This window comes from Neovison vison, chromosome 1 (genome assembly GCF_020171115.1).
Source record: "Neovison vison isolate M4711 chromosome 1, ASM_NN_V1, whole genome shotgun sequence".
Taxonomy (NCBI): Eukaryota; Metazoa; Chordata; class Mammalia; order Carnivora; family Mustelidae; genus Neogale; species Neogale vison.
Window position 1 is genome coordinate 241087438 of NC_058091.1, and position 24136 is coordinate 241111573.

General features: G+C 37.5%; 1 long non-coding RNA gene across 2 annotated transcripts in view; it reads left to right on the top strand.

Annotated features, from left to right (window-relative positions):
- LOC122891386 overlaps positions 1-21385 on the top strand; it is a 33772-nt gene extending 12387 nt beyond the window's left edge. Inside the window, exons 2-3 of one of the 2 annotated variants that reach the window (XR_006381282.1) lie at positions 10599-10752; positions 21310-21385. This is a non-coding gene — a long non-coding RNA (uncharacterized LOC122891386). Of the gene's footprint in view, positions 1-10598; positions 10753-15035; positions 15066-21309 lie in introns of those variants that run through there. The other variant, XR_006381281.1, reaches the window with a different exon arrangement.
- The last annotated feature ends 2751 nt before the right edge of the window (positions 21386-24136 follow it).

The window sequence follows — 24136 nt, forward strand, 5'->3', positions numbered from 1 at the left end:
TGGGAGTACTGTGCTCTTGTCTTTGATGGAGTGGCCTTCTCTTGAAGAGTATTGTTCCTTCAAAAGGAGAAAATGATTCAGTTACAATATCTGCATAAAAAACAATATTGTTTGTTTAACATTTTTAGGAGCATCTATGCTTTTTTTTTTGGTCTTATATGCTTTCAGGGTCACCTCAAGGTGGAAGTTTTCTAGCTTCTAGACTTCTTCCTCTATCTCTGTCTTTTTACAAGTGACTTTTCTCCCAAGAACAAGAAAAAAGGGTTTATTAATGTCTGTTTGCCTCTGGGTAATTCTAAAAGCATGGCCAGGGACTTCAAGATAAAGGAGCAGGAAATTTGAGTTTGCCAAGTGGTTACTTGGGGAAAGAAATTCTGTGATGTTGCTCAGTGTGAAAATTTAATGGTTTTAAGATTAGCTTTTGCCCAGAGGGTACACTTTCATTAAACAGAAATATTTATGATTTAAATTATTAGTACTTAAATATATAACGTGTCAGCTCCCATTCTATCTGAATTCTTCCCATTGCTCATGAAAACCAATGCATAGCCAATATACACCGTTAATTAATGTCCTGGTGATCTCTGATTAATGATGTCTTGGTAAATCAAGGGGTACACCATGCTTTTGAATAAAGAACATAAACATCTGCATTTACTCCTTCAACCTTTCAGAATTCTATAAAGTAGAGAGGGAACATGCATAAATCATTGTTATCAACTTTGAGTGTATTTTTTTTTTTAACCTTTCAATGCATTGTCTCTTTTTTCCCCCTTGATTCCAAATTGACCATAGTACCAAACTAGATGATAATTAAGGAGTATATGTGTCTTTCTGTGTGTATACATGTTACTGACTGTACTCCAGAGCGATATGTAAATTTTTTTGTTATTTTTAGATGATACTATCTAGTTAATGGTGTTGATATTCTCTTACAGTTTTACTTTTTATTATTTTTCTTATTTCATACACATTTTAGACTAATCTTAAAGCTGTTTTAGCTTCTATCTTACTTTTTCTTTTGAAATGGCAGACAAGGATGTACAGAAGGAAGTAAGGCAGTATGAAGCTAGTTATGCCTTACCCAGAAAGGATGAATGCCATTTCTCTTGCTCAACTATGTATTGGTTCTTTTGACTTTTTATAACAGATTCCCATTTTCCATAGATGAATCTTTTGCTCCTAAAATCATCCTTGAAGCATTATATTTGCCTCTGATTTCCCCCATTAGTATGGTAAACCTAAGCAGAACTATATATAGACATCACATACACAGACTAACCCTATGAATTGTGGCATTGGTTCTGTCTTTATTCAAAATATCAGGTAATTTAGTTCAAACTGTATTTAATTTTATATACTATAACCCAACTCTGAGATAATGATAAATCAAACCATTAATTGATAAAGTTACCCCAACTGTCATCATCAAAATGAAATCTTAAGGTGGTTTAATTTCCTATCTTGAAGAATGTATCGTTTTTAATGGAAAAAGACCACATAACTTTATCCTAAGGCTGTGCATGTAGTTTAAAGTTAAAACTAGCACTTTTAGGAAAGAACAAATGCTACTGAATAGCCAAAAGAAAGATTATGTTGAAAAAGAACACTTAAAAAGCCATGTATTCCTTAATTTCAAGTTTATAAACACACGCATTATCAACTAGAGTGCATTTTAGTAATTAACTATATTAGGGCTTTAAGTTGTTGAAAGAAAACAACCAGAAGGAGGCTTTAATTAGATCATCTCAAAAAAGGACTCTTTCAAGGCAAGTAGTTTTGTAGTTATGGGCTTATTCATTCCATTGCAGAATTGAATCCAAATTTGATTCTTCAATTCCTTTTTAGGAAGGCAAATTATTCAGATTCATTTCATAAAGCAAGGAATAAACTGTTTAACAAATAAACAGTAGATATTTTCCAAGATGTTCCCTGTTTTTCTTTATATATGTTTTCAAAATATCAACTATCTTATACATTTTGGCATCAAAATGTATAACATAGTTAACAATTACTGTTATTTTTCAAAGCTCAATTGAAAATATGTTCTTTCAAAAGTTTCATTGTTCTCATGTCTCAACAAAATTTTATACAGTTGTTCAAATAGAGAACTCTGTAAAGTTTTTCATGTTTGTAGCTACTGTACAACAATTTAATTCTATAATGAATTCTTCTATATGACAGTGTCATTTTCTTCCAAATAGTGTTAAATAATTTACAGAGATTTTAGTATATGTGCTGCTGAAGCAAAGACAATTTACAGAGATTTTATAAATAAAATACTGTGCAGTTTCCTATTTAAAAAAATCTTAACTTTTTTTCTTTCAGTCTCTAATATAGCACAGACTTGTATAAAAACTCTTTGAGGATATTTTGAAGCTCTAGAACATCACCACAGTTACAATCAGACCAAGTGTGCCTTTTCAAGGAAAACTGATGATTTAAAAATATTGACATACAACCATCTTTCCTTGTACCCTTTCTATCTACCCTTCCAGTTTTCAGTGGAACAAGTAAGTTACTTTCTTGTCATATCTTGACATAATAACATGATGTTGTAAGTTTCAGAGTTTTTATGTGAAGATCATCTTTGCACACGTTCCTCTGATTTGGACAAAAAACAAAAACAAAAACCCAAACTGTAGCAGAAATAAAGATGGGACTTACCCGTCGTTCCAGAGGGTGCCAGCTGGGTTTAACCCACTATTGAAGGGAAGGAAGAGGCATCCCTTTCTCTCACAGACTAATCTAGTGGCTCTGTGCTTAGTATTATAGCACCACTGACTTTTATCAGCTGCCAAACTGACATCTGATGTGCTTGCCTGTCCATCTACCTATGCTGGCATGTCAAAGTAAGAGTCCACAATCTAAACAATATCTCAGATGTCTTAGTGATATTTAAGGAGTGGGATTACTTGAGCTTCTCTTGCAGTCCTCTTTATTTTAGATGTGAATTTTGACTGTAAGCTTTTGCAGGCTCATGCGGAAGAAGAGCAAAGAGTTAGGAAATGGACAAAAGTACATAGAAAACTCAATTTCTTTATTGTGGTTGGGACTTGGAAGCCTTCCTGTTTAAGGAAGGACTAAAAGGGAACCTGTATTCTGAGACTGACGTTCTATCCAGTAAAAATTCTCCCTAAATAAGACTAGTGATTGATGGGTTCCAAACTGATTTGTACTGGATAGTTGTTCATCTGAAGGCTCCCCCCACCACCCCCTTGCCAAATACAAGTAGGGGTGGAGCAGAGTTCAAGCAGTTTGTTTTAGGAGACAGGGTGTGGTCTCAGCAAAGGCAGGAGAGCCACAGTGACAAGTCACTGTGGGGTGTGGGGAGGTGAAAAAACATGATTTTGTTTCTTAGCAAGTTTTCTGAATCTGCATGGCATATGCCTCTTTGATCTTGTTCTTTTATTCTTCAAGTGTTTTGAAACACTTAAAAAATTACCAGACAAATAAGCATTCTGTACATTTGGGGCTTTATAGTGTCAACTCTTTTCCTTCATCTTCCTTAACACTTAACATTTATATACTTTCCTCTCTTCATTAAGGAGACTGTCTTGGTATTTAGATGTCCATTTTTGTGAAGGGAGCTAAATAATTACAGAGGAAGAAACCTCAAATCAACAAAAGAAGTAATAAAGAGGGGTAGGTGGCCTGAGGATCAGGTCAATTGAGTGGAATTAGCACCATTTAGTGGTTTCAGTTTTCGTATGTTTCTCCTGTTTAAAGCATATCTATTTATTACCCTCCCTCACGGTTCTCCAGTATTGTTTTAATTACCTACATGTAGGTTCATCCAATAGATGTTTGAGCACATGTGAGCCATATAAAATTCTTCGCAGCTGACCATGTAGGTGTATCTTCCTTTGGTGTTCAGAGAAGTTTGATAATTGCTTCCTAGGCATGCAGCCATTACTCAGTGGAAAAGGCATACTAGACTGGATGAGTAGGTGTTTGCCTACCAAGTCTTATTTCAGGAATTTCCCAAAATATTTCTCTACATCTGCTCGGTGATATTTCAGATTCCATCAATAGGGACAAAGCCTTTTAATCCAAATTAGGAGTCTTAAAGTGTAAACGCAAGTGACAATAAAAGTAGCAAGTATAGCATTTACTATGAGTAGGGCTCTATTCTAAGCACTTTAAATTTGGCATTTGTGACTGATACTTGGTTCTTCGAGAGAATGGGGCTTGATTAGGGCAAGGAAGTGGAGATACTAGATTTGAGGTCTCTTAAAACCTAAAAGTTTATGTTGTTATCCTACCAGGCAAGTAGGAAAGATGCCCAGGACAAATTATGAAGTCCCCAATTTTACCTAGGGCAGATTCTAAACATACCATATTTGAGGAGGAATTGTATCCCATTTACTTTTTATACTTTAAGCTTTATCTCTTTTCTCTCCTTTGCTTTTGTAAGATATAACATTGGTTACAGTGTAGTAGCTCCGTGGTAAATCTAGACAAAGTTTCTTGCCCCAGTAAGGGGATCAGGGGCTGATTTTGGGAAGGAAAGGAAGGTCTTCTTTCATGGCCCCATTGTCAGAAGTGAATAGTTTATATTTAATAATCTGTTATGAATCTGTTTTTCTGCTTTTTAATATTTGGTTTGCTTTTTTGAATGGTGTTTTTTGTTTCCTCACAGACCATCAAATGGTTTAGTTGTTTATTTGATAAAAATTGTCCTAAAACTGGAGGAATCCATAAGATGGCAGGTGAGTGAACTATATTCCAACCAGTTGGCCAAGACAGCCTTTTTTTAAATTTTTTTTTATTTTTTATAAACATATATTTTTATCCCCAGGGGTACAGGTCTGTGAATCGCCAGGTTTACATACTTCACAGCACTCACCAAAGCACATACCCTCCCCAATGTCCATAACCCCACCCCCTTCTCCAACCCCCCTCCCCCCAGCAACTCTCAGTTTGTTTTGTGAGATTAAGAGTCACTTATGGTTTGTCTCCCTCCCAGTCCCATCTTGTTTCATTTATTCTTCTCCTACCCACTTAAGCCCCCATGTTGCATCACCACTTCCTCATATCAGGGACATCATATGATAGTTGTCTTTCTCTGCTTGACTTATTTCACTAAGCATGATACGCTCTAGTTCCATCCATGTTGTCACAAATGGCAAGATTTCATTTCTTTTGATGGCTGCATAGTATTCCATTGTGTATATATACCACATCTTCTTGATCCATTCATCTGTTGATGGACATCTAGGTTCTTTCCATAGTTTGGCTATTGTGGACATTGCTGCTATAAACATTCGGGTGCACGTGCCCCTTTAGATCACTACGTTTGTATCTTTAGGGTAAATACCCAGTAGTGCAATTGCTGGGTCATAGGGCAGTTCTATTTTCAACATTTTTAGGAACCTCCTTGCTGTTTTCCAGAGTGGTTGCACCAGCTTGCATTCCCACCAACAGTGTAGGAGGGTTCCCCTTTCTCTGCCAAGACAGGCTTTTTCATTTATTTCTCTAAATTATCAGTAAGGGCCTCTGGTGAATCATTCTAGTGCTTCCCAGTATGTAGGTAACTTCCCACTATCTCACTGAACCATTTCCTGCTGCTTGTTAGGGGAATTTTTCTTGTCTTATCATCAGTGGAAGGGTGGCTTGGCTATTTAGCTGTCACTCATTTATCCTTTCTTCGCTTATAGCTCTTGTTGTTTTTTAAAAATGTAAACCATGTATTCTGTTGTAAAACGGTGCTGTGAGCTTTGTCTTTATAAAGTTTGATGTCAGATGTATGTGATGAAGCTAATTTCTGCTATATCAGCTGAGAAGGCAAATGCCACATAGAGGATGGAAGGACTAATGAGTGGAGAGAACATTTTCATTTATTTTCAGGTTATGCAAAATTCACTATGATTACTGAGGTTCTGTCCTACTGTAGCACTTGTAATTTGAAATCTTTTGAGTGCTTGATTTGGTCTTACATTCTTTTCAAGCAAGAAGTAGTAATGGACATTCCACTAGGTTTGGAGTCAAACAGTAAAAATGATAACATTAATTTGGTTAATGATCTTCAACTTTGTAGACACATTAACCTTCTTATTACCTGTTTTGGAGACCTGAGTGTGAGTGCCCAATCTGCCATATACTTGCTGTGTAACATTAGACAAGTTGCTTAATCTCTCTGAGCTTTAATAATTAACTGAAAAACAAAGATAGTATCTGTTTTACTAACCTAATCAGACAGAGGCTTGCATAGAGACTCAAATGAAACAGGAAATCATGTAATGGACTCTTACATGGTATAAGGTATCTCTCAATGAAGCTAAATGTACTCTGAGGGAGGGAGGGACTGTTTATATTTTATCTTTCCTTGGGACACTGTGGCTCGTAGTTGACATTCAGTACAAACTCGTTAACTTTTATGGAACTTTAGTTGAATAATTTTTCTAAAAGGTGATTTTTAAAAATGAAAAACATGGTAATCTCCTATGAAAGATACTGTATTATAGATTCAGTGCCCCCCCTTTTTTTGATTCAGTGCCTTCTTAAGTCTTAAAGTCTCACTGCTAAACATAGGTACTCATGGAGAAAAGTTTTAGATATCTGTATTGGTTGTCTTCTGAAGGGAAGTCTCTCACAGAAGCTGACAGAAACACATAGAATGTGCTTAATAAATGTTTGTTGAATAAATTCCAGTCTTTTGTCCCACAAACCCCTTCTTTGACCTCATGAGAAATCTTTTTAAGGGTAGCTATATCCAAGTAGCTAAAGATCCCAGAAGCTAAAGGAGACCAACTGAGAAATTATAGTCATAGACTGTTATTGAAGATATATTGATTCTAAAAAAAAAACCCCAGTGCAGTGAAGTAATAGCCACTATTATGAATTCCTACTATGTACTTGACATATGTTATTCCAGGCCTTTTAATATCCAAGTTCAAACTCTTTCCTTTACTGTGTTCATTGTAATAAACACTCGGAGAAGTACCTATCCCAGGGTCATAGAAGCATGAGGAAGCAGCCCTCAACAATATCAGTCAATCATCTACAATTTCAGTCATTTGAAGAATGTGGAACTTCATGTAGGTGACCTTTGATTCCTTCCATCTTGAATACAATAAGTTTATTCACTTGATAGGTCCAAATACTACTCAAGAAATCTCTTCTTAAAAGAGATTTCCGTATCATTTATTTTGTAATTAACAGAGGCTACATTTAGTTATACTAGAAAATAGTCAAGAATGTTCATTTATTGTCTTATTAAAGGTATTTAACCTAAATTTAACATAAAGGTAACTTTAGGTTGGTAAAATATTTAGTGGACTCTTCTTAGATGCTAGTAAAACAAAAAATTTCAAGTGACTTTTAAGTATCAGTTTTTAGTTGTTATTTTTCCAGTCACTATTTTGGTTTGAGGTTCATGTTTGGGGGTTGGGAATGATGGCGGATTTTGTTTTGTATATAGCCTGGTTGGCAAAAATCACCTAATCAGTTATCTTTTTCATTTATGCACTTGCCTTCTAAAAGCAAGGATAATTCTGTCTGTATTCTAAGACAACAAGAAGAAACCTGTATCAAAAAAATGTTTTTTGTATTTATATTGAGATAAAACCCTGAATTCTTCTGTGGAACAGATTCTACTTCAAAATCTTGTGCCGTTTCAACCTTGTTGATTGTTTTGTTTTTGTTTTTCAAGAAGTCTCTGTAACAAACCTTTAGATGTGGATCTAAGCCCTTGGCTTACTGTTTCAACTCCGGTCAAAGATATGGAGGGCAAGGGAGAAATGACAGAATTAAGTGACTCACCTAATAACGCAAGCTCCCTAAGGGCAGGAACTTTGTCATGTTCACTGTTCTGTATGCAGGACCAACCAAGAATATTTGTTGAATGATCAAGTGTTAAGTCTGCCCTTACCATTGTGGTTGTAGCTCAGAGGAAGTTTCATTGGAGAAATCCTCCTTTGGAACCTGGATCTCATGTTCACTGTGACGGCCTGGTTCAGGAATAGTTGAAATAATGTCCATTGGGGTATCATCTGGTTTTTTGTCCTTTGTGTGGCTATCACTGCTCCAGGGAAAAGAGGCCAGTTTTGGAGCAAGTTTGCTCATGGGTGACTTTGAAGAACTCTCTGATTTCTCTACTTCTTTTCCTCCTGAAAAATATAATTATTTACCACCTCAAATAGAAACAGAATCTTCCTCCTCCTCTTGGCTGAATTGGATCAGGGAGATCCTGAAAAGAATTACCTGGGGAAACAAAGAGTCTTGCTGTGGAGACTGCAGTCCCAGCCTCATTTTCTGCAATGCACTTGAATTCCCCAGAGTCTTCAGGAAATGCTTCTGTGATATTCAAGGTGCAGACTTCCTCTGGAAAGGCAAGAGATTCAACTTGATCAGAGTTTTGGGAGACCCCAAATTAACAAGTAGTGTAGGTGGATGTCAGTCAAAGTAGATGCTAGGAATAAAAAGAGTATTTCTGGGATTTTTAAAAAATCCGTCTGGTTAGACTTTTTGCCTTTAAGTGGACTCCTGAAGATAAGTAAAAAATGCAACCTAAAATAATCCCAACAGAGTCCCTATCACCTGTCTCTGTGACACATCTCTTTACTGTGAGTTCCTTGAAAGCAGGGGGTTACACTTTATTCCTTGACTTATAGATTTCTGTAGCTTTAGTGCTTAGCATCAAGGCCCTGTAATGATTTCTGAGCTGACCTAAAAGTTATCATTACCAGGATAGTTCGATAGTGCAGTGACAGCCACATTGTTATAGACACTACGCCTACTTCTTGGACGGTCAACAACTTGGATGTTTGATGTCATCACACCTCCTTACTGCCTTACTGTAGAGCTCACAAGTCACAGATGAGAGGATGGATGCGTGCTCTTTGAGTGCAGGGACAGCCTCAGGACCCAGAATGGAACGTGGCTATTGTCTGTACTATGATGAGTGAGTGAATAGGTGAATAAATACACTGACAAATCCCAGTTACCTTGCTGCTTTGGTTCTGTCGGCTCAAGAGTTGTCATAGGGTAGCCTCAGAACTGCTCATAATGGCAAAAGTGATTTAGGAGGCAAAGTCTTCTGATGGTAATCTTGATTTAATCATTTATTGCCAAGATATTGAAAAATTGGGGGCGCCTGGGTGACTCAGTTATGCAACTGCCTTTGGTGCAGGTCATGGTCTCAGGGTCCTGGGATCGAGCCCTGCTTCAGGCTCCCTGCTCACTGGGGAGTCTGCTTCTCCCTTTCCCCGCCCCCTGCTTGAGCTCTCTCTCTCTCTCAAATAAGTAAATAAAATCTTAAAAAAAAAAAAAAAAGAAAAAGAAGAAGAAGAGATGTTGAAAAATTGTGCTTACCGGGAATGGATGATAAAGAAGATTCTGAAAGATAAACAAAGGAATAGAGAGAGAATTGAAAAGATGACGGTTGATTTAGTTGGGAGGAGGGGCCATATGTTTATGATAAATAACCTCAATAAATAAAGCACATACAACCTTGACTGTAATGTGGAGTCACAGACTATAAACTCTGTACAAACGGGGAAAAGATACATGATGGAATCAACACTCGGCAGGGTGCTACAAGAACTGTATTTTGTCCTGGTTAGCCCTGAATTGCCCTGTGGTTTTGTGAAAACTCTTCTCTGGGCCTTATTTCCTCATCTCTAACATGAAGAAAGTATCTGTTCTCTGAATGGGGACCATTACCGAACCCCAGGTCCTGTGGTGCTCTCTTCCTCCCAAGAAAATCTTTTTAAGTCTCTCTAATTAAAATAAAGTTGAATATTACATTATAAACATACTATAGTATTAGTGTAGAAAAATACACAAAAGGGTAATAGTTTGGGTGGTGTGGCTATAGATGATTTAAAATTTCTTCTCTATGCTAACGCCACACTGTAATAAAGATTTTTCTTCCTGGATGTGATGTGCAAAGGTTCATTTGTGCTGCATCAGTATTTAAATGAATCTATTTTTTTTTTTTTTTTTGCTTGGAGCAAGAACTATTTTGGGTTTGGACCCTGCCTGCAGCATTTATTAGCTTTGTAACCTTGGGCAAGGCATTTAGTATTTCTGATTTCAGTTTTCTTATAAATTGGAATTAACAATGCACACTTCAAAACAGTTGATGTGAGGATTAAATGAAAGGTTGCTTATAAACTCAGTGATGAGTGTGAAGTAGATCATCATACTTGTTACTCTTTCCTGAGTTTATTATTTGGTAGGAAACAAATAATAAAATATTTAGAAAGCTGTGTATCATTATTAATTTGTTTTAGTCTTAAAAAAAAGTTTATTCTCACATTTTTTTTCTTTTTTGTATGCCAAGAACTCATTAGTAAGATAATTCATGAAAACAAACCAGTCTTTTCACAGCTATTAAAACTATTGTTTCATCAGAGAAAAACAGCTATCTTTTCTTTTTTGTTTGTGTCAAGGAATCATTTGGATCTGAACTCAAAGTTGTTTAACAGTAGAAATTCCTGAGCCTGTAACAAGTCAGCTATTAAACTTTGAAACATGAATTAGATTTCAAGGTTAATTGAAATAAAAAGCAAATCGAAAAGCTTATCACAATACTTCTCCTCAGAATCTGGAAGTCCTCAGAGTCTGCTATCTGCTCTTTTTCTCTGTACCAGTGAATTTGAACTGTGGTTGTTGCCTGGACTCGGCATTCAAATGCAACAAACTGACCGCTGGTTGTCGAAATGTCTTGAAGAAGCTGAACAAAAACAGAATTCACAGAATGGAAGAAACTTTCATCATATGCAATGATTTGGGATGCCAATGGTAGTAAGTATGCTTTTCCCTATAATTACTGACAACTGACCGTACTTTAGTCAAAACAAGGAGTTGCTGGGATTCTTTTGTGATTTGTAGTGTGCTTTACAGTCATGTGTAAGTTATTTTTATCTTAATTTAATAGAGAAAGTTGTTGCTCACATCACCAAGAGCCAGGTTCAAAATAGGAACCAGAGTGGTTGAAAACTCTTACCTTTGTTATATGATTTCATTAAGTACATGTAGAGTCACAGATTTAATCTTTATTGTCAGTTAGTAGTATGGGCAGCATTATTGGTTAAGGATTCTGAATCAGGACTTAGAGGACTTGGACCAGAATCTCAACTCTGCCACTAACTGATTGAAGCTGATCGTAGGAGCTTGGAAACTCTTAACCTCTGTGGAACTCAGGTACTTTATCTATGAAATAGGGTTCGCAAATGTTCAGCCTTTTTTGAGGGTTTGAGGCTCATTTCAGATAAATAATCTGAAAACTTTCTTTAAAAAGTGAAGAGATGTAATGTTACATAAAAAATATAAAAATAGGTGGTTTGGTCTCACAGTGCATTGATGAATGGGTGGCATTTGTGGTAACTATCCCCATTACACCCCAATTTTCTTTCTCTCCCATTTTCAGCTAGAGTCCTCTAGAATCTGGAATTACATTTTAGGTTATAACTTGGCTGAGAGGGAGTATCTGAGGTCCTTCTATCAGGTGAGACGTAGTGACCATCAGCCCAGCCTTTGCGACCTGATGCCCAGGGCTACTTATCTCAGGGAAGGAATAAAATAATAATTTCCAGGGTTCTTTTTAGTTTCCTCTTTTCCTTCTCACCCCTTTGATGACACCCATAATTTGCCTATAAATTCCCAACTGTACCATGCAGTAGGGATAGGTTACCTTGGTGAACACAGGGGCGGCAATACAGGTGGATCCCGACAGGCTGCTGCAGGGACTCTGCATCTGATTTAAGAAATAGAAGAGAGAGGGGCACCTGGGTGCCTCAGTTGGTTGAGTGTCTGCCTTTGGCTTGGGTCAGGATCTCAGGGTCCTGATCCTGGGTTCCTGGGATTGAGCCCTGCATCTGGGAATTCTGCTTTTCCCTTTGCCCCTCCCCCTGACTCATGTTCTCTCTCTCACTCAAATAAAATCTTAAAAAAAAAAAAAAAGAGAACTAGAAGAGACACTCATCCATACTGCCAAGGCCCTGAAACCTAGAAACATGGTGCCCATGAACCACCTGAATCAGCTTTAGCTGCTGCCAACCACACCCCACGTGTTCTCTTTGACAAGGATAATGCATCTAATTTAAACATCATTTTGGGTATCTGCTCTATTGCCACCCATTTTTTTCCTCTGTCCTCCAGCATTCCATCAGCTGAGATGGTGAAATATAACACCGAGTAATTACGTTTAAGAGATGAATTTTGGCACTTATTTAGAGAATGTATGTAAAAGGCATAAATAACTTGTAAATTTTACGGACTAGATTTTTTTTTCCTTCTCTGTACAGTTGCTCTTATCTTGTCTGCTAGGTTTTTCTAAAAGCATCTCCCCACCCCCACCCTCCTTTTTAATTAAAAGGGAATTCATTCCATGGATAGTTAGAATACTCTGTTATGGGACCAAACTCCTAGAAACCAACTGTCTCTTATGGTTTGGCACACAGACAAATGGCCAACCCACAGAACTACCATAAAGTTATTTCTGAGACCCATGGATTTCTTTTCTTGTTCTATTTAAGGTTATGCAGTTGGAGGCTCTCCTCATGTATACTTTTCAAGAAAGTTGCATTGATTCCTTCTTCTCTGGGCCTGTGTCTCCACTACTGGAACCCCTAAGAAGGCTTTTATTTATTTAAAAGATTTTATTCATCTGTTTGACAGACAGAGATCACAAGTAGGCAGAGAGAGAGAAGAGGAAGCAGGCCCCTGCCAGGCAGGGAGCCCGATGCAGGGTTCGATCCCAGGACACTGGGACCATGACCTGAGCCGAAGGCAGAGGCTTTAACCCACTGAGCCACCCAGGCACCCCCCTAAGAAGACTTTTAAAACTGAACATACCCTTTGGGGGTCAATACACAATGGTTGAACTAAGGTAGAATAACTTGATCTGATGTTGGAGGTTTCGTTAACCAGGGAACTGATGGTCAGAGAAACTCTAGTGGTTTTCTTTTTTATCCTGTTACAGAAACAAAACCAAACACAGTACAGTGAAAGAAAGATTAGAGGCAGCTTTGATAGAAATGCCTCACTGTATTCATTTGGCATGTGTCACATTTTTACTCAAAATCCTTAATTTTTTAAAAATTTGTACAATTCAGTTTTTTCTCTTTTTGATCAGTTAATGGATTGTGGCTCATAATAGTTTTGCTTTAAATTTCCTTTGTCTTAGTCTGTTAATCAGTGAGCTGTTACTAAACACTTATAGAGAAGAAATAATTTATAAAGCAAATAATCACTTTAAAGTTTGGAAAATTTTAGTGTTTTTTTTTTTGCTGTATTTTTTTTAAAGTAAAAATTCCCCTATATTCATACGGCAACAAAAGCTCATTTACACATACATTCTGTACTTACTCTGACATTTCTGTAGCATATTCCAAGCACAATCACAGAGAGAAATGTTTTCTTCCTTCTTCCCTTGTAAGAAAGAGAAAAAAAGAAATTCTGTCTAGATCTCACTGGCATTTAATAAAATTTAGTTCACCTGTGTTGTATGCACAGTAGGACCAGCAAATTAGTTATGGGCAACAGATCAATCCAGAAATTTGAAATCTTGACTAAATTTGGAACTACTTTAATATTCTCAGCTTAAAAAATCCAGATGTTTACCTTTACAGAGGTATAGTGGTTGCACCCAGAAGAGCTATTGAGTCATTTCCCAAAAACAACATTTTATAGGGCAGATACTACTGTCTTGTGAATTTGTGTTTTGATTGGAGGTCTTCAGAATATTTGTTACAATACGAAATCTCTTAATACATTGCTTTGTTGAAGGATGTGGTCAATGTTCATATTATTTCTCTACTTAGTAGAGAAGTCTATCTCAGTCCTTAGTATCAAGAATAATCACGGGTTGCCTGGGTGGCTCAGTCAGTTGAGTGTCTGACTCTTGGCTTTTGCTCAGGTCATGATCTCAGGGTTGTAAGATCAAGCTCCACTTTGGGCTCCATGCTCAGTGTGGTGTCTGTTTGAGGTTCTCTCTCTCTCCCTTCCCCTATGCCCCTCTGTGCACACACACTTTCTCTTGAATAAATAAGTAAGTAAAACTTAAGGAAAAAAAAAGAATAATTCGGGCTTTTGTGCTACTACTTTAGTTTTTCCTCTCAGATACTACAAATCCTAGTATTGGTTATATTTCCTCTATGTTAGGTATTTGAAAGTCTACTGCTCATTATATAGCCAGGAATTCAGCAGAGTTTGGAGTTAAGATCTCCTAAATTTGTAACCTGGTATTTTTTCCCCACTCTGTCTATGATTATTTATTTACCCATACCACATTTAGATCACATAATCCTGTGAAGAACTTTTATGTTATTTCCAGGTGGAAGAGATAGATTGGAAGATATAGACTAGCCTCAATAACAAAATACTACAATTTTTAGAAAGCCATTGGCTTATGGAAATAGAGTATTTGAAATTATAACTATTCCAGAAAACCCAGTCCCTATGGTCACATTATACCATAATGCTTTAATGAAAAACATTTCCTACTTAAAAAATCTTCTATATACAGCTTGATAACACCCCTTTGGATTAGATTTATCTAATCTTTTAGTATATAATCTCATAATTCTTAGTGGCTTTTTCAATCTTTAAAAACTTCCTTATCTTGAAGTTTTATAACCATTTTGGTTTAGGCTAAAATTTCAACCATGTAAAATTGTTAATACTATTTCATGCTTCATTTCTTAAGGCAGACAGTGGCTGAAGAATGTACATTTTGTTTATTTAAAGTGTCCAAGTACTCAGGTCGTGATCTCATGGATTATGAGATTGAGCCCCATGTCTGGCTCCACACTCTGCAGGGTGTCTGCTTGAAGATTCTCTCCCTATGCCCCTCCCCCTGCATGTGTTTGCATGTGCACACACACATACTTGCTCTCAAATAAATAAATCTTTGAAAAAAGAAAGTGCCCAAATACATTACATTTACTCATGTCTATATATATATATAGTATTTTATAATTTGTAAGATTAAAAATATCTGTGAGCTAGAACTGCCCCAGCCCTTTTCTTAAAGGGTAGTTGCCTTTTTTTTTTTTAAAGATTTTATTTATTTATTTAACAGAGAGAGAGAGATCACAAGTAGGCAGAGAGGCAGGCAGAGAGAGAGGGGGAAGCAGACTCCCCGCTGAGCAGACAGCCGAATTCGGGGCTTAATCCCAGGACCCTGGGGTCATGACCTGAGCCAAAGGCAGAGGCTTTAACCCACTGAGCCACCCAGGCACTCCACTATTTATTTCTAAGGTTATTTTGAGGATTATGTGAGAGAGCCTGCAGAAGCACTTAATGTAGACACAAGTCATGTATCAAGCATTCAGCAAATGTTAACTGCTATTATTATTGTGATTGTGGTGATAGATCCTGCTGAATTTCCACTTTTCCTAAGAGGTTTTTATTTTCTTTTCTTTTTTGTAAAGGCTTTATTTATTTCAGAGAAAGAGGGAGGGAGAGAGGTACAAGCAGGGGGAGATGCAGAGGGAGAGGGAGAAGCAGACCCCTCTCTGAGCAGGGAGCCTGATGTGGGGCTTGATCCCATGACCCTGAGATTGTGATCTCAGCAGAAGGCAGATAATTACAAGACTGAGTCACCCAGACACCCCGTCTCAGAGATTTCTAATTTAGCTCTCTTTGACTTTTTTCTCTTGCAAACTTAAAACCTCTTTCTTAGCTTTTTGTTTTAATTATTTATTACTGTGTGCTTTCATTTGGAAGCTCCTTAAGGTTAAGGATCTTTTCAGATGTGTCCCATCCTCAAAGTGTTTACCCTAGTGTTAAACACATGGTAGGTGTGGAGATGATTGATTTCATAGATTAATGCATAGAGAGATGCTATTAATAGTCTTAGGAGATGTGTGTTGTTTTGTGCTGTTTCCTTCAACCCCATCCGACAAATAAAAGCAATCAAAATAGATTCCTCTTTTGATGTTGGCAGGAAGACCTCATGCCACACCAACCATCTTAGGTGAAGTTAACCAATCACCCCTCATTGAAGACCAAGAAAAGACTTGGGAAATCTTGCCTAACATCTTCAAAGAACAAACCTAAGGTTATATTATTTGGTCAAAGTCATGCAGTCCGTTGGTATAAGAGTCAGGATTAGAGGATGCGTGGGTAGTTTAGTCAGTAAGCGTCTGCCTTTGGCTCAGGTCATGATCCCAGGGTCCTGGGATCAAACCATGCATCAGGCTCCCTGCTCAGCAGGAATCCTGTTTCTCCTTCTCTCCCTCCCCCTGCTTGTGTTCCATCTCTTGCTGTGTCTCTCTCTGTCAAATAAGTAAATAAAATCTTAAAGAAAAAAAAAGTCAGGATTAGAATACAAATCTCCAGTCTTCTAGTGCAATCCACTTCTAGTAAATTGATTCTGTATTACCAGATAAATGTAAAACTGTGGATATTAGTCTGAGTAGTTGTGACTGTAGTGATTCTTTTCTTTTATCAGGATACATTGTATTTATGGTTCTGAATTCAGTGGGTAATGAAATAGTCCTTTTACTTTGTATGTAAGCTCCATGAGCTCAGAGACTTAGTCTCTTTTGTTCACTCTTGCATCCCTAGTGCCTAGAATAGGGAAGTTGGCTGAGACTTCAGTTGAGAATGTTTCTGTGGCTTCTAGAGATTCTAACCTTGGAGTGTTAGACCCTAGAGAGAAACCCTGTATACATCAGGGACATTCTGGCTGTGGTAGCAAGATAAAAATGAAATCCTTCCCCTCATGGGAAAAGAAGGATCAAGTGAGAGAGTGTGTATGAAACTTTTGGAACTTCTTAGAAGAAACATACCTTATAAATAAATATAAGGTCAGTTGGTTCAAGAGGCTAGAGTTTCCTCTAAGCCCCTTGGCATGTCTCAAAGGAGAACCTGGAAAATATCAGCAGAACTGTTTTGGTGGGGGATGAGATTTCGGTTTTTGCCCACCTTGAAACTGCCTGATGTCCTGAGGCTAATGAGAACAAAAAAGAGAAGATCCAGTCCTAATAAAGGAAAGGTAATACTGGGCCTCCTAAATTCCAGATGCCTCATGTTGTAAGTGAGAACAATCAAACTTCCTGGGCAAGGCACTAGACAGCGCATGCTGTCACTTAATCCATGGAGTGAGGAGGCCTGGCAGAACTTCCTCTGTCCTGTCCCTGATCTTCCAGCCAATGAAAAGAGACAGTGATAACTAATGGAACCAAGAAGTACCCTGCATCTTGCTTTGTATATGCCACTGGTTAGCATGAATTAAACAATTTGGGTCTAAAGATCATAAAGAAAAGGATAAAAACATGGACAGGCCATATAGTTTGGGAGAGAGAGCACTAATTCAAGATTGAGAAAACCTTGATTTTTATTCTATGGTTGTCAATTCGTTATATGACCTTGGGGAAGACCCTTTAGGGTCTCAGTTATCCCTTAACTAATAAGAAGTGAGAGGGGAGATGTTACCTAAGGTTTCTTCTAGGTCTGTTAGTTCTTTTTAAATATTTTTAAATTCTCAGAGTGTGTGCTTTAAAAATCTCTGGTTTCTGCAATTACCACAGCAGATGAAATTCCGTCAGAGGAGAAGAGAAAGAAAGATGAACATTGGACCTAAAAGCAAAAGTGATCGGTGCTTAGGCTGCTCTAGCAACCTGAGGTTTGAAAGATGAGCTGAGCTTTAAAAATTACTTAGTTTAAGATGTTATTTATTTATGGGGGCGCCTGGGTGGCTCAGTGGGTTAAAGCCTCTGCCTTCGGCTCAGGTCATGATCCCAGGGTCATGGGATTGAGCCCCGCATCGGGCTCTCTGCTCAGCAGGGAGCCTGCTTCTACCCCTCTCTCTCTGCCTACCTGTCTGCCTACTTGTGATCTCTGTCTGTCAAATAAATTAAATTTAAAAAAAAAAGATGTTATTTATTTATGAAAGCAAACCTTTCAGAACTCACATTAGTTCAGTGGTAAAACAAAACTGAGTGTGAGAACCACTACTTCTTCCCCACTTCAAGAAAAGGAAGAATTTCTAAGAAAAAGTTATTTTTAAAATATTGACTTCTCGTGCTGAAGCTACTCTGGTCTTTACATTCATTTCTCATGTATTTTTCTTTAGGGGGTAGAAAAGGAGGTTTTCAAAGGAAAAAATAAAACAACAATAACTGTTAACTTGACTGCTGTGAGATATTTCCACACTCCAAAATATCAGAGTGAAACTGTGGATTCTCAGTATGTGTGAGCCCTACATGTGACCTGTCCTGAAGTGTTCCTTCTTGATTTTAGATAGTGCTCGGGATGTCCTTGAGAGAAAAAATAGCTAGGGATTTTACTTTCGTGATAAATTATGCTAGCAGGCTTCATGGCTCACGTAAATGGTAACCTTTGCTGAGTGTAACCCTAGCTCTTTGTAAAGAGAACAGAATTAGACTCTGCCAAATGAAGAGTCCAAGACCTTGGCAGTCTTACTCTGGAAAGATTACAAGATACATAGAGATCACACGAATGAACAATGCTGATGTCCTTATAACATTGCCTGGATAGCTAGGATGTCTGCAGCATTATACTAGCTTCATGGATATAATATATGTTCAGTGGTCTGAAAAATAGAACATTAGACGTATTTAAAAGTAAACAACTGAAGAATCTGATAGTAGCCACATTAGGCAAAAATTGGGGAAAGAGAAGTGATGTAAGGCAGGTTAGCAACGTAAAACGCTAATGTAAAATGTTTTATTTTTTATAATTTTAATTTTAAAGAAAAGAAAATTATTAATTATTAAAAATTTAGTAATTTTTTTTTGAGAAAGAGGGAGAGAGAGAGTGTGTGCATGACTGTGGGGGAGGAGCCGAGGAGGAGAGAGAATCTTAAGTAGGCTTTATGCCCAGTGTAGAGTCCCACGAGGGTCTCGAACTCACAACTCTGAGATCATGACCTGAGCTGAAATCAAGTTGGACACTTAACCTGCTGAGCTAACCAGGTGCCCCTCATACGTTTTAAATGTCACATTAGTGAGAAAACTTAAGAAAATTCATACAATAAGCTAAATTTGGTGCATCCTTATTAAGTGTTACTTTTTTGAGTTGATGGAAAAGTTTATTTATAGATAATTTCTATCACTTTTTGAACAAAGTCAGAACTTGTATGGCTCACAGGTGTCAGTCCTTAGAAAATGAATGGATTTGACTTGTGAACATACTCAGGTTTTAAGAGAAGGTGATGTATGACATCCACTGAGTAATTTTTTCCCCCTTTTATAGAGAGAATGAGTATGTATGTGAGCTATTAGGGGGAGGTGGAGGGGTGAGGGAGAGAGAGAATCTCAAGCAAGCACCATAGCCAGCATGGGACTGGGTCTCACAACCTGTGCTGAAACCAAGAGTCAGACACCCAACTGCCTGAGCTACCCAGGGACCCCAAATGAGTATTTTGATGATGGTTTTGAAAAGTTCTTAAGGAAGTTTTAGTATATAGGAACTTTTACAAATGCACCATATCACTTTTTCCCCAGTTTTTCTAGACCATTTTCTAGTGACAGTGGGTTTTTATTTTTCCCATATGCTTTACCATACTACCTTCATGTGTGGCTCTGTCTCTCTTTCATTCTTTCCTCTTGCTTTTCAGAAAAAAAGAAATGACCTGTTTTTATTTTCAATAAGTTAAACTATTGTGAAGTGTAGGCTGTTGTTTTCTACATGACTAGAAATTTTACTTGATCATACGTCATGTTTTGTTTCTTCCCAGAATTTGTCAAATTTCTTGATTTTACACAGTGCCAACCAGGAGATCTGTATCAAGGACATTATCAGTCATGTCTCTCCATGTTAGAATAAAATACTCACTGTTATTTGATTATAGTTAACATACAATGTTACATTAGTTTAAGGGGTACAGCATAGTGATTCATCTATATAACATCTCTTTACAGACTGTTCTCATCACAAATGCAGCCACCATCTGTCACAATACAATGTTGTTAACAATATCATTGAGTATATTTCCTATGCTGTTCTTTATGTTCCCATGACTTATATTCCCATAATGGAAAGCCTTTATCTCCCACTTCTCCTCCTCCATTTTGCCCATCTCCTCACCCCTCTTCACTCTGGCAGCTGTCAGTTCTCTGTATTTGTAGGCCTGATTCTGCTTTTTGTTTGATTATATTCATTTGTGTTGTTTTTTAGATACCAAATATGAGTGAGATCCTGTGGTATTTGTCTTTCTCAGTCCAACTGACTTCACTTGGCATAATACCCTGTAGGTCTATGCAGGTTGCCACAAATGGAAAGAGCTCATCTTTTTTATGGCTGTGTAATATTCCATTGTATGGATTTTGTGTGTGTGTACCACATCTTCTTTATCCATTCATCTATCTACAAAGGTATTTTAAGAGATAACTGCTTCATTCTAAGTAGCATACAGATTTCTGTTTGGATATCTATGTGTCTCAACCTTTACTGCACTGGTTTCCTGTTGTCAAGGTCCACTTGTGTGTGGCCTTTCTCAGGGTGCTTCTCCATCAAAAGATAGGATGCCTGGTTTTGATTAGGAATGTCACTCTTTCCTCTCCCTGATGCTAAGATCCTAGTAGGCTTGGAAAAAAGTGGGACATATCAAGGAGCTCTTTTGGGGTTTATGGTCTTTCTCCTGTGACTTACTGTTTTAGGTCAGGAATTTGAGGAACATTACATGTGCAGTTCATTTCTAATCCTAGGTATTATCAACTGGGGTAATGGGGCCTAGAAGGTGCGTTTTCCCAAGATGGTTTCCTTACCGGCATGCCTGATACCTTGATGCTGCTTGGTGTTTGTCTGTCTTTGTTTTTCTCACTCCACATGGTATCTCATTCTCATTTTCGTATCGCAGTAGCCCCAGGGTAGTTGGATTTCTCACCCTGAGGCTTATGGCTCTAAGAGCAAGTGTTCCAATAATATTCTTTCTCTTTTGAAGGGAAACTTCTCTTACTTTGTTCTGTTGTGATTTCTTGGACCCTTAGCTATGGCAGTATAGGAACTAGTTGCCAAAGACCCAATTTATACAATTCCTCTTGTGAAAAATTCAGGTCTTAGGGCTTAAATACCAAGATAAACAGGTGTTTGGTTTGAATTATGTGGCAAGCTACTTTCTACTTTTTTTTTTTCTTGTTCACAATTTAAAATTTTATTTAAGCCATAGTTTTAAGGTTCTTTTATCCTCTTAGCCTTCTTATTTTATACAAACACACACGGAACAAGAGTTTATATGTTTTCATTTGGTATTTTTTACAAAGACACTGCAATCATCTTTGACGCTCAAACATAAAATACCACCAAAGTTAATTTTTAAAGAATTTAAGAAAATTTAAGAAATAATATTGATATACTGAATCATTGCTCTTTTAACTTTTGATTAACTAGATTTTATTGAAAAGAAGATATGTGCAATTAGAAAAAAAATGAAGATGGGAAGAAAACATAAACAATGAAAGGAAATATCCATTTTTCCCCAGAAACCTCAGGTCGGTCTGCTTCCTAGAGCCCATCACTGTCGATAGTTAATTGTGCCTCCAGAAATATTCTATGCATATAAAAGCACATATAATATATGTAATGCCTTTTGAAAGTTTTTACTTTGAAATAATTTTAGATTTACTAAAAAGTTGCAAAAATAGTACAGAATGTTCATGCATATCTCTACTAATTTTCTCTTGTGCTGATGACTTTTGGAAAAATGGTACAGTTATCACAACCCAAACATTAACAGGTCAATAATATATTAGCTAAATGATGTATTTAAATTGCAACAATCCTCTGCTCCCAGAGTTTTTTTTTGTTTTAGGATACAATCCAGAAACTCATAATGCTTTTAGTTGTTGTGTATCCTTAGTATTCTCTAATCTGGGACACTTCCTCAGTCTTGTCTTTTATTGCTTGATATTTTTGATGAGAACAGATCAGTTATTTTAGAGAATGCCTCTCAATTTGAGTTCATCTGATGCTTCTCATGAGTAGGTTGTGTTTATACATTTTCATCAAGAATAGCATGTCTGTCTGTCTCATACAAGAGGTACATGAAGTAGATGTATCTTAACACTGATGTTGCACATTGATGTTACAAAAATGTAATACAGATTTGAGTATATTTTTTGTTAGAGAATTTTCTAATTTAGCTGAAGATTAGGTTTAGTAGATATTTTCTTTCGCCTAAGCTTAAAATATTGAACTTGAACCAGCCCTGCGGCAAAGGAGCAGTGGTAACAGAGGCCTAGACTCTAGGAAAATAATCTTTTAATACTTCCCGGTCTCGTTCTCCAGCACTGGCAATGTCTGTACTGATGAGAGATGTCAGGAGAAAAGTTAACTGTCTTGGAAGCAATAAACCACCTTCATTCCAACTTTTGGCAGAACGGCCAAATTGATGAAAGTTTATATTTTGTAAGGCATCCCCACCTCTGTCACCTGCTTGCTCTCTAGAACACTTTCCCGTAGGTAGTGTTTTCTTCATCTCAAGTGAACCCTGAAAGCTATCATGTCCTCAAGCCCACATCAAAACTGACTTGTTTTATATACATTAGTCCTCTGATAGAGTGGTGTGGACAAAGACACCAATTTGTCCATGGATATATTCTGTCCCTTCTTTTGTCTTTAAACAGTAAGACCCATTACTTTGACCCATATGACACCATGTCTGGTGGGGGCACTCTGAAGCCCATAAGCCAGTCAGCCAGTTGTCTAGGAGGTGGGGGAGATGAGATTCCTCCTAATCTCTTTCACATCCTGCTAAGTTCAGACGAGACTGGTATTTAATCCTAAAACTTTCATTCCCTTTTGATATTTATCTGAAAATAGAGGATATTTGTCCTTTTTGATGCCACTGGCCTGAGTATGTGAGGTTTTAAAAGTGACTGTTCCATTTCTCTTTGTCCTGTGCACACATGCAGAATTACTGCCAAGAGGAATACTTTGTGCACAGGACAGCTAAGACCGCACATTGTCATTAGCTAGGAGTCAGGTTACCTACCACATGGACAGCAGCATGTGCTACAGCTCTGTGTAACTAGAAGAGTCCTAGAGAGGAGAATTTGTAGCATTAAGCAGGCTTTGCAAATTAAAAAAAAAAAAAAGAAGACAACGTAGTGTTCTCTATGAGCTTTGATTTTTAACAACCATAAAATGAGATTAATACCCAGGCGCTGTATTAACCACTTTCTGTGCTTTTTGTCATTGATTCTTCGCAAAACCACAATATGAAGAGATACTGTTTTTCTCATTTTACAAATGAGGAAGCATAAGCTTATTGAGGTTTCCCAGATTGTCCAGAGTCAAATAGCTAGTAAATGGTGGATCCAGGAATAAGATCCCCATAGTCCATCTCTAGAGCAGAGAGCTCTTAATCTCTGTTATGAGAAATATACTTCCTTGACCTGTGTATTTCTTGGGAAATCAGAGGGACAGGTACCTAGGTTCTAAGGGAAGCCTGAGCTTGATAACTAGCTTTTTGGTTCAGGAGGGACCATTTAAGGATATGAACAGAAATGTTCACAAATAACTTCTCGTGCATTGGACACTGGGTCAAAAATTTAACTCTGACAGTGGTTTCTGTTTATTGCTTAGATGTATAAGAAGATATATGTGGAAATAATATCGAGATAAATAAATTGAGCTGGACAGTGTACAAAAAGATCTTTGTAAAATGTGAGAGAGATGTGTGGTAACTGTATTGATTGGATTTTTGAGATGTGAAATCGGTTTGGTTCAAAGCCCCCAAGTCTTGGTTTGGTTCAGAGACCTCGCCAGAGGCAGAACTGAAAGTGTGTTCATTGAATGAAAATAATAGATCCAAAGGGCAGAGTCTCACTAGGTCCTTCCCCTTCACTCTAGAGTATGACATAAGGATACCCCACTGCACTGTTCTCCAGAAAGTTCCTAAGGAATTACACACAGGAAGGAGAACAGGTTGATTAGGACATGTTAACGGGACATCTTTCTCTCCTAACTTTCTTCTTTTAGCACAGTTTAATTTAGCTCATTGTCACTTTGGCAGTGTTGACCTCTGTGAAAGACTGAGAAGCTAAGTACAGACTAGAAGAGAGAAGTGTGACAGTGACAAGCTCATGGAGGCAAGGGGCAGTTTGAAGTGCCAGGAGGTGGGGGGGAGGTCATCAGACACATGTGCAGAGCAGGAGCTTTTCAGGGAGGTTATAGAGAAGCTGGGGTTTAGAGAGAATGGAGAGGGGAAGTCAGG